Raw genomic sequence first — 11,989 nt, 5'->3', positions numbered from 1 at the left:
TTGGGCTAGTCAATAAGTCAAAGTAGGTGACGCACCTACTTGTCATCTACTAGCTTAGTTAAGTCAAGCAAGCACCTCAATATTTTATTTCATTTCTATACCTTAATACCTTTTACATTACTTAAAACTTATATACACTATGTCACTTTAAAATTTAGACTCAAATACCACCTTATGATCTCAAGATTAAATACTTCCATGGACGTCAACTTAAATCGGGTCGCATCAAAATCTATAGACAGTTCACTTTAAACTTATTCTATTGTCACTAGTCGCATAGGAAACTAAGTCCATAACTATACCACAATGTAATTTATAAGCATCATACACGTAGGATACGGGGTGTTACAATAAATATATATGTGCCACAAAGAAATAAAAAATGCCGAGAAAAATAGGCTCCACTTCCAAGGAAAATATCTGTTCCATTTTCCCAAAATTACGAAACTATCAAGACAAGCTAGAACATGGTGACATGAATATCAAGAATTTGCGGGAAAAATGAATTTGAGGAAACTCTAAAAAAATATGGTTTAGCTTTCTCTATTTGATGACATTTTGTCTCCACGTATTTCATTATGTTCATATGGTAATCTTAATTCCAATCAAGAGTTTTTCAACTTCTAAATTTCATATGCTTTCTATTGAAAAATCAATTATTACATGTTATGAGTGTAGCAATGTTTACATCCATAGGTAAGTTCTCTCTCTCTATTTTTAGCATTAAAAGGTGGACAAGCAGTTAGAAAAGCTGAAAGCCATGACTCTCTATCAAGCATAATTTAAAAAAGGGAAAAGGGACGGATTTACCCCCGAACTTTAATAAATGGTACGTATATGCCTTCCGTTATACTTTGCGTTGACATATGCCCCTGCCGTCCAATTATAGGTACACAAATACCCCTCTCACTAATGGATCCCTAATTTCTTACATGTGTCTTAACCCTATTGAACTACCCGTTTGATCCTTTTTTTAAACCCATAACCCAACTATCTGCCCCATAACCCAATACCCACCCAATTTACTCTAAAAAGAATCCTAATTAAAACATCCAAATTGACACACCAAAATCCGTCCATTTTCCCTAGTCGGAGGTCCCTGCATATCTCACACACCAAAACACTAGTCGTCGCCGCGATTCCAGTTTGTCTTCGTCGATTCCACCTTGTCTTCGTCGATTTCACCTTGTCTTCGTCGAATCTATCGTGTGTTGGTCATAATTTTGTAGTCAATTTTTCATCTATCTGTCGCCTCCCTCAAATCAGACCTAAAACCATGTCTGAAAGTTCTTGTGATTCAATTAGTAACTCCATGATAATGAGTTGTTTTTGTGGTGGATTGGCTCGTTGTTTCACTTCAAGGACTCCATTGAACCCCGAAAGAAGATTTTATAGATGTTCTAAACCTAAGGTACATTTTTCGCTAAATGTAAATTAATATGATTTGTGCTTGTATTTTGGTGATTATGAGTTCTTCCTCTGTTATTTTTATTAGATTGAAAATTGTGAATTTTGGAGGTGGCAAGACAGTTCTTCAGAAAACTCTTCTATTGAAGTTAATTTATTGAAGTCTAAATTGAAAGTTGCTACGTTGAAAATGGAGAATTTGAGAGAGTCGTTGAATGCGGTGAAGATTGAAAGAGACAATTTGAAGAAAAAATTGTAGAATTTAGAGAGTTTAAACTACTTTGAGGTGAATAAATCAAGAAATTTGGAAGCTAAAGTGTTGAAGTTGAAGATGTTGTGTATATTGTCATTTACTGTGTTTGTGGTATTTGTTGTTGCAATTTCTAAGTGATTAACTGGTAGCATGAGGAATATATGTTGTTGAATTGTAGTTTCAAGGGTTAGTTATTTCAAGTATTTGTAGTTTCAAGTGTTAGTTATTTCAAGTATTTGTAGTTTCAAGTGTTAGTTATTTCAACTGTTCCTATGTATTAGTGAATCTTATGTTTGAATGTTGGTCATTATTTAGTGTAGCTATTGCTTCAAACGTATTGTGAATTTCAAGTGTTGGCCTTGAACACTATTTTGTGTATTTTGCCTTAAAGTTTGTAGTATTTATTTGTGTTATATTAGTCATTATGTTGAAGATGGATAAACTTTCTAGTATTGCCATTATGTTTTCCTTGCATTTAGAGAATCTGAAAATGAAATAAAAGCTTGTCTTACCATTGTTTATGAAACGTGTTTTCAGGTGTTATTAAACTTGCACAAAGACACTATTAAACTATCAACATGAAAGTCACTAACTAACTTTTTTTTATGCGAACAAAAATTCCATTACTTAAATTTAAAAATCGTGTTTTGCTTGCTGTGACTGCTTGGTGATTCTTCAACTCACAACACCAACTCCGTGACTGCCATTAGCTCTAATAAATCTAGGACTTGGAAAGCCATTCAACATGGATGACAATATTGCCAAATTGGACTTCTTTGGAAACCTGCGAACAACATACACATTAATTTCTGGAATGCCTTTTGGATTCGACTAAATACCCCTCTTAAATCATCATCATCTTATCACAGCAGTCAATGAATTTACCTCTAAGTAAATCATCATCTACTTATCAGTTCAATATAGAACCAAAAGGAAAAAGAAATTTACCACAACAATCGACCATTGATAGAGAAAATGGTCTCAAAAAATGTATACCACAGCAAAATACTATTGTACATCAACAGAACCCAACAGATAGACACTATATATAACATTCACTTGGTCATATATAAGCAAAACGACAGTTAGTTTTAGCTGATACACTCAGCCTATACAAACAGTAGAAGTAAAATAGAGTATCAAAGCTACAACTTTAACTTTAAAGGCATCAACCTATAGTACTACCAAAACATCACAAAAACATCATTTAAGGCACCAGCCTACACAAAATATACCTAAAAAATAAGTTTAGCCTTAACATCATTTAAGGCACCAGCCTATACAAAACATAGCAAAAAGACAAGTTTAGCCTTAACATCAATAAAGGCACCAACATATACAAAACAGTACCAACACAATAGCATCATCCCCTTCTTGGCCTCAACTTTTGTAACTGGTTTGTAGTAACTGCACCCTGTCCATTCCAAGTTAAGCCAGCTGGTCCTATGGGAAGATTTGTAGGTTCACTAACAACAAATTTGTCACCTCTGAAACCTAGTACTCTACTTCCAATTGGTTCTTGTGGGTTCTGTTTCTTTCTCAATCTTGTTAGAAAAGCTTCTTCTGAGATTGTTCTTGGCCTTAGCCTAGGGTCTTCATCATCTTCCTCAGCTACTGGAAAATAGCTGCTAGAAGAAACATATTCAAATTGAATTTTTTGTGTTGGTTGTGGGGCTGTGCAATTGATGTCTTCCTCAGAAGCTTCATCTTCATCAACTAAACCTCTCCTAAGCTGCCTCTTTTTTCCCCTGCCAGATTCGTTTCCTTGCTTAGCAGGTTGCTTTCCCTGCTTCTTAGTAGGTTCTTTCCCCTGCTTTGCCTTATTAATCATAATAGAAGATATATAATTAAATAGTAAAATACAATAATTATTTGATGAATTTAAAGATTAAATGAAAATTACCTTTTCACATCCTCTTGCATTATGATTTTGTTCTCCACAATTACTACATGTCATCATTTTTCCTTTTCTTGTTTTCTTCCATACTCCTTGCCTCTTAACAACTTCATCCTTTTCTCTTTCCCTCATAAGCTTAGGTCTACCAACAAGCTTGACCAATTTTGGTGGTTCAATGGCATGTAAAGGATCACATTTCCAAAATGGTTCTCCCCTAACAGGTTGTAACTTGTGTTTGTAAACTGCCAATGCTGCCTCCTTACTATAATACCAATGAATTTCTTTATTTGGTATCATTTTCTTGTGCTTCATTGCCTTAATTGCATGCCGACATGGAATTCCAGTCAGATCCCATGTTCTGCATGTGCATTTTTTCTCTCTTAAGTTGACAATGTGTCTATCTGCACCTTTAGTAACCTCATAACCGTTATCCCTATTGCCACTCACCTTACAAACCTTGGAAATCTTCGAATACTTAATAAACAACAACTTACTTTTGGGACTAAATCCATCATCTTTCCACTTCCTCACAGCAACCTCTTTTGATGCCAGCTTCTCCATTGTTTTGACCCTGATGTCTTCCAACATTCCAATAATTGGCTTGTACCTTGCTTCAAGTATCCAGGCATTGAATGATTCAGTAAAGTTATTGTCCACAGCCTGATTTTTGCACACTGTATCTAAATAGACTCTACACCATGCTTTAGGAAGATACTTGTCTATTCAATCTTGTCCAGCCTCTCCATTAACTTCCTTCATCTCTTGAAGTTGGTCCTCAAAATCCTCTGTAAATGATGACCATGCAACCCACCATAGCAATTTTTTCAGCTCACCTTTACCCCATCTTTTGCACCAATTTGCCTCAATATGCCTTGCACAATATCTCTTATGTGCTTCAGGTAAGACTGTCCTTACTGCTTCAAGCAGCCCTAAATATCAAATTAAAACAACTAAAATTAATAAAAGAAACAATATCAAGATACGGAAAATAAATTGCAAATTAGTTGTATAATATTACCTTCTGCATATCTGATATGAATGTCAGTCCTTCAGCATTTTGAAGTTCAAGTGACTGTTGCAAATATTGCATAAACCATGTCCAAGATCTCTTAGTCTTTTTATCTACCACAGCCCAAGCTAGAGGGTAGAAAGAGTTATTAATGTCTTGACCAACAACACACAATACCTGTCCCTTAGTTTTCCCTTTATGGAATGTACCATCTAACCAAATAAGTGGTCTTACCCCAAACTTAAAACCCAACTTCATTGCCTTGAAGCAGATATACCTCCTAAGAAATTTTCTCTTACCATTAGATAGTGTCTTTTTAGACAAATCTATCACAATGTCAGACCTTGCATTACAACTTCTCAATTAAGTAGCATAACCCTCTAACTTATTGTAAGAGCCTACAAAACTACCTTCTAAACTCTCCAATACCTCCTTTTTGGCTCTCTTGTACTTTGCTTCACTTACATTTAGCTGAAAAACTCTATGTAAATCAGCCTTCATTTCTTTGAGCCTGTACATGGGGTCACTTTGCAATTTGTCCTTAAAATACAAGGCTATTGTTGAGTATTCTACTAAAGAGTTATCATATGTTGTTCCACACTCTATATGATCTACAAGTGTGTTGACACTAACTCCAGGAGTAGTCAAATCCCTAGAAATAAGAAGTAAAAATGGACAGCAATCAGCAACACATGTATACCTCAATCTTTTTTTAATCACTTTTCACCACAACTAGTTCTACCTTCTTAGCTAGAGCATAAAGTTTACAAAACTGTTTAGCTTCAGCTAAGTCCTTGAAAGCCATACCCTTAACAATCTCCTTATAATCTTGCAAACTATCAGTTATATTCCCCTTTTTTTTAGTAACAAAATTTTCTAATTCATCTGTACCATAATCTTAACAACTAAACACCATTCCATTATTACTGTCATCTTCACTTTCACTTCACTCTGTGCCCTCATTAACAATTGGTGAAAGTAGAAATGACCCATCATGCATGACAATATAAGTTACATCAACAGACAATTCACAATCTTCAGTAGCAAACAAGTGAATATATTTATACTCAGTAGAAATAAAAGATGTTAAGGTCCTAACTCCCTCATCACCTATTATTTCAAAATATTTCCAGTTGGAGCAAGTACAATAAGTTCTTGCACACCAACAAAACCTAACTTATTAATGTACTCGTTCACTAAGTCAATAGAAGATATTAGGTCAGGATCATACCCTTTCCAATAAGTCACACATCCTCTATCATAATGTGGTTCTGGACTGGTTAGCCACTCATCACCATGATGAAAGTATATGGTAACTTCAACCATGTTAATGACCTACAAATAGTTATGAAATAACATCAGTAACTATGAGTATAAGTCACATTGAGTTAATAAAGTCAATTAGTAAGCATAAATAAGTAAGTCAATTAGTAAATAAGTAACAGTGAGTATAAAACAGTGAGTATAAATCACATTGAGTTACATTGAGTTAAGAAAGTCAATTAGTAAGAATAAATAAGTAAGTTAATTAGTAAATAAGTAATAGTGAGTGTAAGTCACATTGAGTTAAGAAAGTAAATTAGTAAGCATAAATAAGTAAGTTAATTAGTAAATAAGTAACAGTGAGTATAAGTCACATTAGGATTAAGTAAGTCAATTAGTAAGTCAAGTTAGTTAATTAAGTCACATTGAGTTAAGAAAGTCAATTAGTAAGCATAAATAAGTAAGTTAAGTAAGTCACATTATGATTAAAGTAAGTCGGTCACATTAGGATTAAAGTAAGTAAGTTAGTTAATTAAGTCACATTGAATTAAGAAAATCAATTAGTAAGCATAAATAAGTAATTCAAGTAAGTCACATTAGGATTAAAGTAAGTCAAGTTAGTTAATTAAGTCACATTGAGTTAAGAAAATCAATTAGTAAGCATAAATAAGTAAGTTAAGTAAGTCACATTAGGATTAAAGTAAGTTGGTCACATTAGGATTAAAGTAGGTAAGTTAGTTAATTAAGTCACATTGAGTTAAGAAAGTCAATTAGTAAGCATAAATAAGTTAAGTAAGTCACATTAAGATTAAAGTAAGTCAAGTTAGTTAATTAAGTCACATTGAGTTAAGAAAGTCAATTAGTAAGCATAAATAAGTAAGTTAAGTAAGTCACATTAGGATTAAAGTAAGTAAGTTAGTTAATTAAGTCACATTGAGTTAAGAAAGTCAATTAGTAAGCATAAATAAGTAAGTTAAGTAAGTCACATTAGGATTAAAGTAGGTAAGTTAGTTAATTAAGTCACATTGAGTAAGTTAAGAAACTCATATTAGTTAAGTAAGTGACATTTGGATTAGTAAGCACATTAGGATTACGTAAGTCAATTAGTTAAGTAATTCACATTTGGATTTAGTAAGTTAGTCACATAAAGTAAGATAGTCACATTAGGATTAAAGTAGGTAAGTTAGTTAATTAAGTCACATTGTGTTAAGAATTTCAATTAGTAACATTGAGTATTATCTCTTATTAACTCAAAGTGGTCCACAATTAACAATTAAAGAAGCATTATCTCTTAAACTCAAAGTGGTCCACAACATAAAGGCATGAATACAAACAAAACATCCCAACAAAAAATAAAGTGGTGGAATAAAGTAGACCAAGTCAAGGGAATCTGAAACTATACTTTACCAAACCAACAAATCATAAACTAAAGGTCTACAAACTAAAGGCACGAATACAAACAAAAAAAAACATTTCTTTAACACAAAAACTGAAACGTGAACTTCATTTTCTGGAAGTGAAACCCTATAAAGTTTACTTCATTTACACTCTAAAACAAAAAAAAAATTCTTTAATCCAATAACTAGAACGTGAATCCCAGAAAGATTTTCACTATAAAATGCATATTTTACACAATGAATAAAGAAACAACAAGAAAACTACCGAAAAAATAGCAACAACAGATTTATTTACTATATATGAAAGCAAATCGAAAATAGCAAAACAAGAAAACTACGAAATCGAATGGGATATTTGGGTACCTTTGACGAACACTAATTGAATCGAAGAACGCACGAAAGATTCGATGAGACAGGGTGGAATCGACGAAGATAAACTGGAATCGCGGCGACGACTAGGGTTTTGGTGTGTGAGATACGCGGGGACCTCCGAATAGGGAAGAGGGACGGACTTTGGTGTGTCAATTTGGATGTTTTAATTAGGATTCTTTTTAGAGGAAATTGGGTGGGTATTAGGTTATGGGGTGGATAGTTGGGCTATGGGTTAAAAAAAAGGATCAAACGGGTGGTTCAATAGGGTTAAGAAATGTATAAGAAATTAGGGGTTTGTTAGTGAGAGGGGTATATGTGTACCTATAATTGGATGACAGGGGAATATGTGGACGCAAAGTATAACGGAGGACATATACGTACCATTTATTACAGTTTGGGGGTAAATCCGTCCCTTTTCCCTTTAAAAATGAAGGGTTACTTGTACAGACCCCTAGAAGGGCCGTCCAAGTCACCAGGGCCAATCTAAGGTGCCCTCTATATGACTCCTTCCAAGGAAGTCCCTAGAAGCTCAAGCTAGAAGATGGGTTTTCAACAGATTTCTTCTTCAATTTCAAGGGTCTTCAATAATTAAGGTATGGTAACTCTTGATTCTTGAATAATCTCTCATTCAATGAGTTCTATCAATGATTTTCAAAAGTGATTCAAAAACCAAAATTCCCAATTTTAAATCTAAACATGGATTCCTTGTCAAACGATTTTCTAAATCATTTTTTTGTTGAATTAATGTAGGTTCTATGATGAAATGTCATTCTCATCTTACAAACCTTTGAGGTATATCATATGATGGATTAAGCCCCTAAAGCCTACTTTATGAACTAATGTTAAATACATGCTTAAAGATGTTTAAAAAGGGAGTTGGAGCTTAGACATGAGTGGACATGAAAAATGAGAGTGGGGGCTTCACGTTTAGCAAGTCCGGCATCCCACAAGAGAACCTTCACGTTTAGCAAGTGCGGGTTCCCAACATAGATGTTATCTCAAGAGATGGAAACCTCCATGCTTAGTAAGTCAAGGTTTTCTAGTACCTACTCCTTGTTCCATAACTACGTTCCCCCGTAGGTATTAGTTTATTGAATCCACTAGATAGCTATTATGTATGTAGGTCCTACTTTGGCTAAGTAGTACACTCTCTTTTCGGAGTGGGAGTAAAACACCGGATTCCATGTAGCTCACATGGTCTATGTCTCCCGAAAGTTAAGAAATGAACTAAGATAAGATTATGAACTGTAGTCATGATTTCTTGAAGAGTTACTTAGTGTAGGAAGGACTATGGACCCTACTTATGCAGTGCACAAGTGTACTCTAAGGGAGGTTATGATTAGGGTCTTTATGTAAAGAAGACTATTGTCTATTTATGATAATATGAAAGCATGTTAAGGTTGACTTTACTTAGGTCAAGACATGAAGTTTGATTATGCATGTGAATTACACTTATGACTTATTAATGGGTTTTCTTAGTATATGTGGGGGTATGGGACTCCATGTGTACATTACACAAGTGAGCTTGTGAAGGGGTTGTGAGGGTGGGTTACCTATGATCTGAAGTAACTGGGTTATGACTAATGATGTAGTAAATGAATGAGTCCTTATATGATGTTATGAAGTATGTTGGTCTTATCTCTAATGTTAAATGAAGATGTTATGACTTGTTGGATATGATGTGCCTAGTCTATGGTCGCTTCCTAGGAACACTTGGTGGGAGTAGTATTATGGGATGCTACTTGCACATTGCACTAGTGTGACTTTGGGGTTGTCTTAGGTGATGGTTCCTATGTGAACACTATGTCTTATGGTGTGCTTTTGACTCTATGAATATATGTGGTTGGATGGATGAAGGCTATATGTAAGTTCACCTTTGGTAACCTCAAGGTGATACATTACACCAAGTATTCCCTAAGGGTTGCTTGAGGAAAGGAGTTAAGATAAAGAGGAAGGTAATGTATTGTATGCATTGAATGTGCCTAAAATGTTATAAGTGGCTCTATGTGCTATTATGAATGGTTTCTATGTGTATGATGATGTATGCTGTTTATATTGTCCCTAATATACTAAATGTTCTTGAAGTTTCTCTAAAAAGGCATGACACATCGTTTCCTACTAAATGTCCTTTTAAAAGCATGTTTTGCATGGTTTTCATACTTAGTGCATTCTTGTACTAACACTATTCTTCTTCATCTTTTTACACCAACTGTAGGTGATGGTGACTAAAGGGTCTTTCCTAGAAGTGATGAGTTTGGCTTACTATTCCCATGTTCGGGTGTGTGCTTAATGATTCAAGGACCTTTATGTTAAAGAGTTTCCTTAAGTTCTATGTACTAGATAGTAGTTTCTTTTGTATTGTAAGGGTTGTGTCCATCTTGTGTTGTAGTCATGTTTTAAGATGGCTACCTTGAGACGTAGTATTCCGATTTTGTATTAAAGGTTTAAATGAGGTGAATTTTATGTCTTGTCTTATATTATAAAAAAGTTTTAAATTTTCTGCTAGTTTTCTATGATAAATTCTTTGACGAATGCTAAGGGCTTGTATACGACCTCTGAAAGGTCGAATACGCCGGTAACGACTAGGGGATGCTCTCGGGTCGTTACAAACTTTGTATCAGAAGCATAAGGTTATGAAAATGGTCTTAGGATTCAACGTCTCATGAGCCACCTCTGGTAGATTCTTCTTCATCAGTTTGAGTTGCGACACATCTATGAGCGAGAGGCTATAGGACGATAGAATTTTCTGTTTCTTCATTACTCTTATGTCTTGCCGTAAATCTTAACTCCCTATGATCTCTCTCTCTTATTTTCCCTTGTACGGTGGTCTTTCTAGATGTGATTTCTTAGAAGGGGTGTTGTTGCAAGGATCGAGGGAAGAAAAGGTGAGTTCCAATGCTTATTATGATGTGGTGACTATATGAGTATATATATGAAGGTAGATTTGGAAATCGTATTGTCATGCCAATCATGGCTATGTGTGACTCATGCGGTTGGGAGCATTACATTGAAAATATTGTATGGTGGTGTACTTCTCGTATGGTAAGAGTCGTTATGGTAAGAATGAAATCCTTTTTAGCATGATGAATTGATTTATGGTGATGGGTAATGATAGTAGAAAGGCATGGTGAAGATTTGAAGAGTTTTGAAAGAATATGGTAACTAGTGTTAGTTGAAAGTTGCCTTTTTCTTATGAGTGATTCTTCATGGTTGTCCTTGTGTGAATCAGAGTTCTTGTGTAGGCCTGCCCAAAGAGTGGAAAAAGGGGCTTTGTTCCATGAGTTTGGATAGTGTTTTGCTCTAAGGTTAACTTGCAGAGTTCCATGTACCCTTAGTTCATAGGAAGGACAAGAGAATAGGTGTTGACCAACTCTAAAGAGGATAGTTGTCTTGTAAGGTTGATCTTAAGTATGGTCATTCAAAGAGGGCGTTTGAATAATACCTAGGCATGGTTGAGCGGAAAGTTACACCAAAGGTGATGATAAGGGTATGATGTGATAAAGAGTTGTTTAAGCTCACCCCAAGTGGGGGATAATGTGCCTAGATGGTAAGGTTTTGAGTTCCCTTAATATTTCTACATTGAACTTCCATGAGTTCTCCGAGTTGAGAACCACTTTGGGTGATAGATATGAAATGGAGTGGTATAGATACCTATTTTTTTTGGATTCTTGAAATCCTCACCTAAGGGAGTATAGTGAAGTCTTAATGGAGAATGGTTCCTCCTTAGAGATGAAGGAAGTAATGATTAAAGGAGTTTGCATAACTTGATCCCAAGAGGGGGACATTGTGCTTAATTGGTAAGCGATAGTTCTCTTGGTTACTTTAATGTGCTCTTAGATGGGTTTACCCTAAGTGGGGGATGATGAGTGAGTAGTAAGGTTGTTGATATCCTTATATTTTCCTTCTATTCTTATTCAAGCTTGAGACCAAAGAGTTCCTAGTAGCTTGTTCATGTTTTGGAGTCTTGCATATGATTATGAGTTGCATGATCTCCGTATGTTATGCATGTCCTAGAAGACACTATGTTATGCATGTTTTGAAGGATTCTTACTACATAAAAATGGAATTTTAGTAATAAAATTCATGTTTCTCATGTCAATATGCATCTTTATATGGTGAATGCACTTTGATTCATGAGGAAGAGAGTATGAGCATGCTTAGGTTAAAAGTTGGAATTTCTCCTTAAATGAATTGGCCTTTGTGTAATGCTTGCGTATGAGTTTTATGATGCCATGTGGTATGTTGTGACTTGGAGTAGGTAGTCCCTCCTTGAACATAAATAAACATGGTAATCCATGTATGTTCTTGATAGTATGATGATAAATGATAAGACTAGTAGATGATCTATAATCCTCATGTTAGGGTGCAACTAGTATGAATTGCTTAATTGC

Source organism: Solanum verrucosum, unplaced genomic scaffold (assembly GCF_900185275.1).
Source record: "Solanum verrucosum unplaced genomic scaffold, falcon-dt-bn FXZP01000069.1, whole genome shotgun sequence".
NCBI classification, from domain to species: Eukaryota; Viridiplantae; Streptophyta; class Magnoliopsida; order Solanales; family Solanaceae; genus Solanum; species Solanum verrucosum.
The sequence above is the reverse complement of the archived record's forward strand: the minus strand, read 5'-3'. Positions refer to the sequence as shown.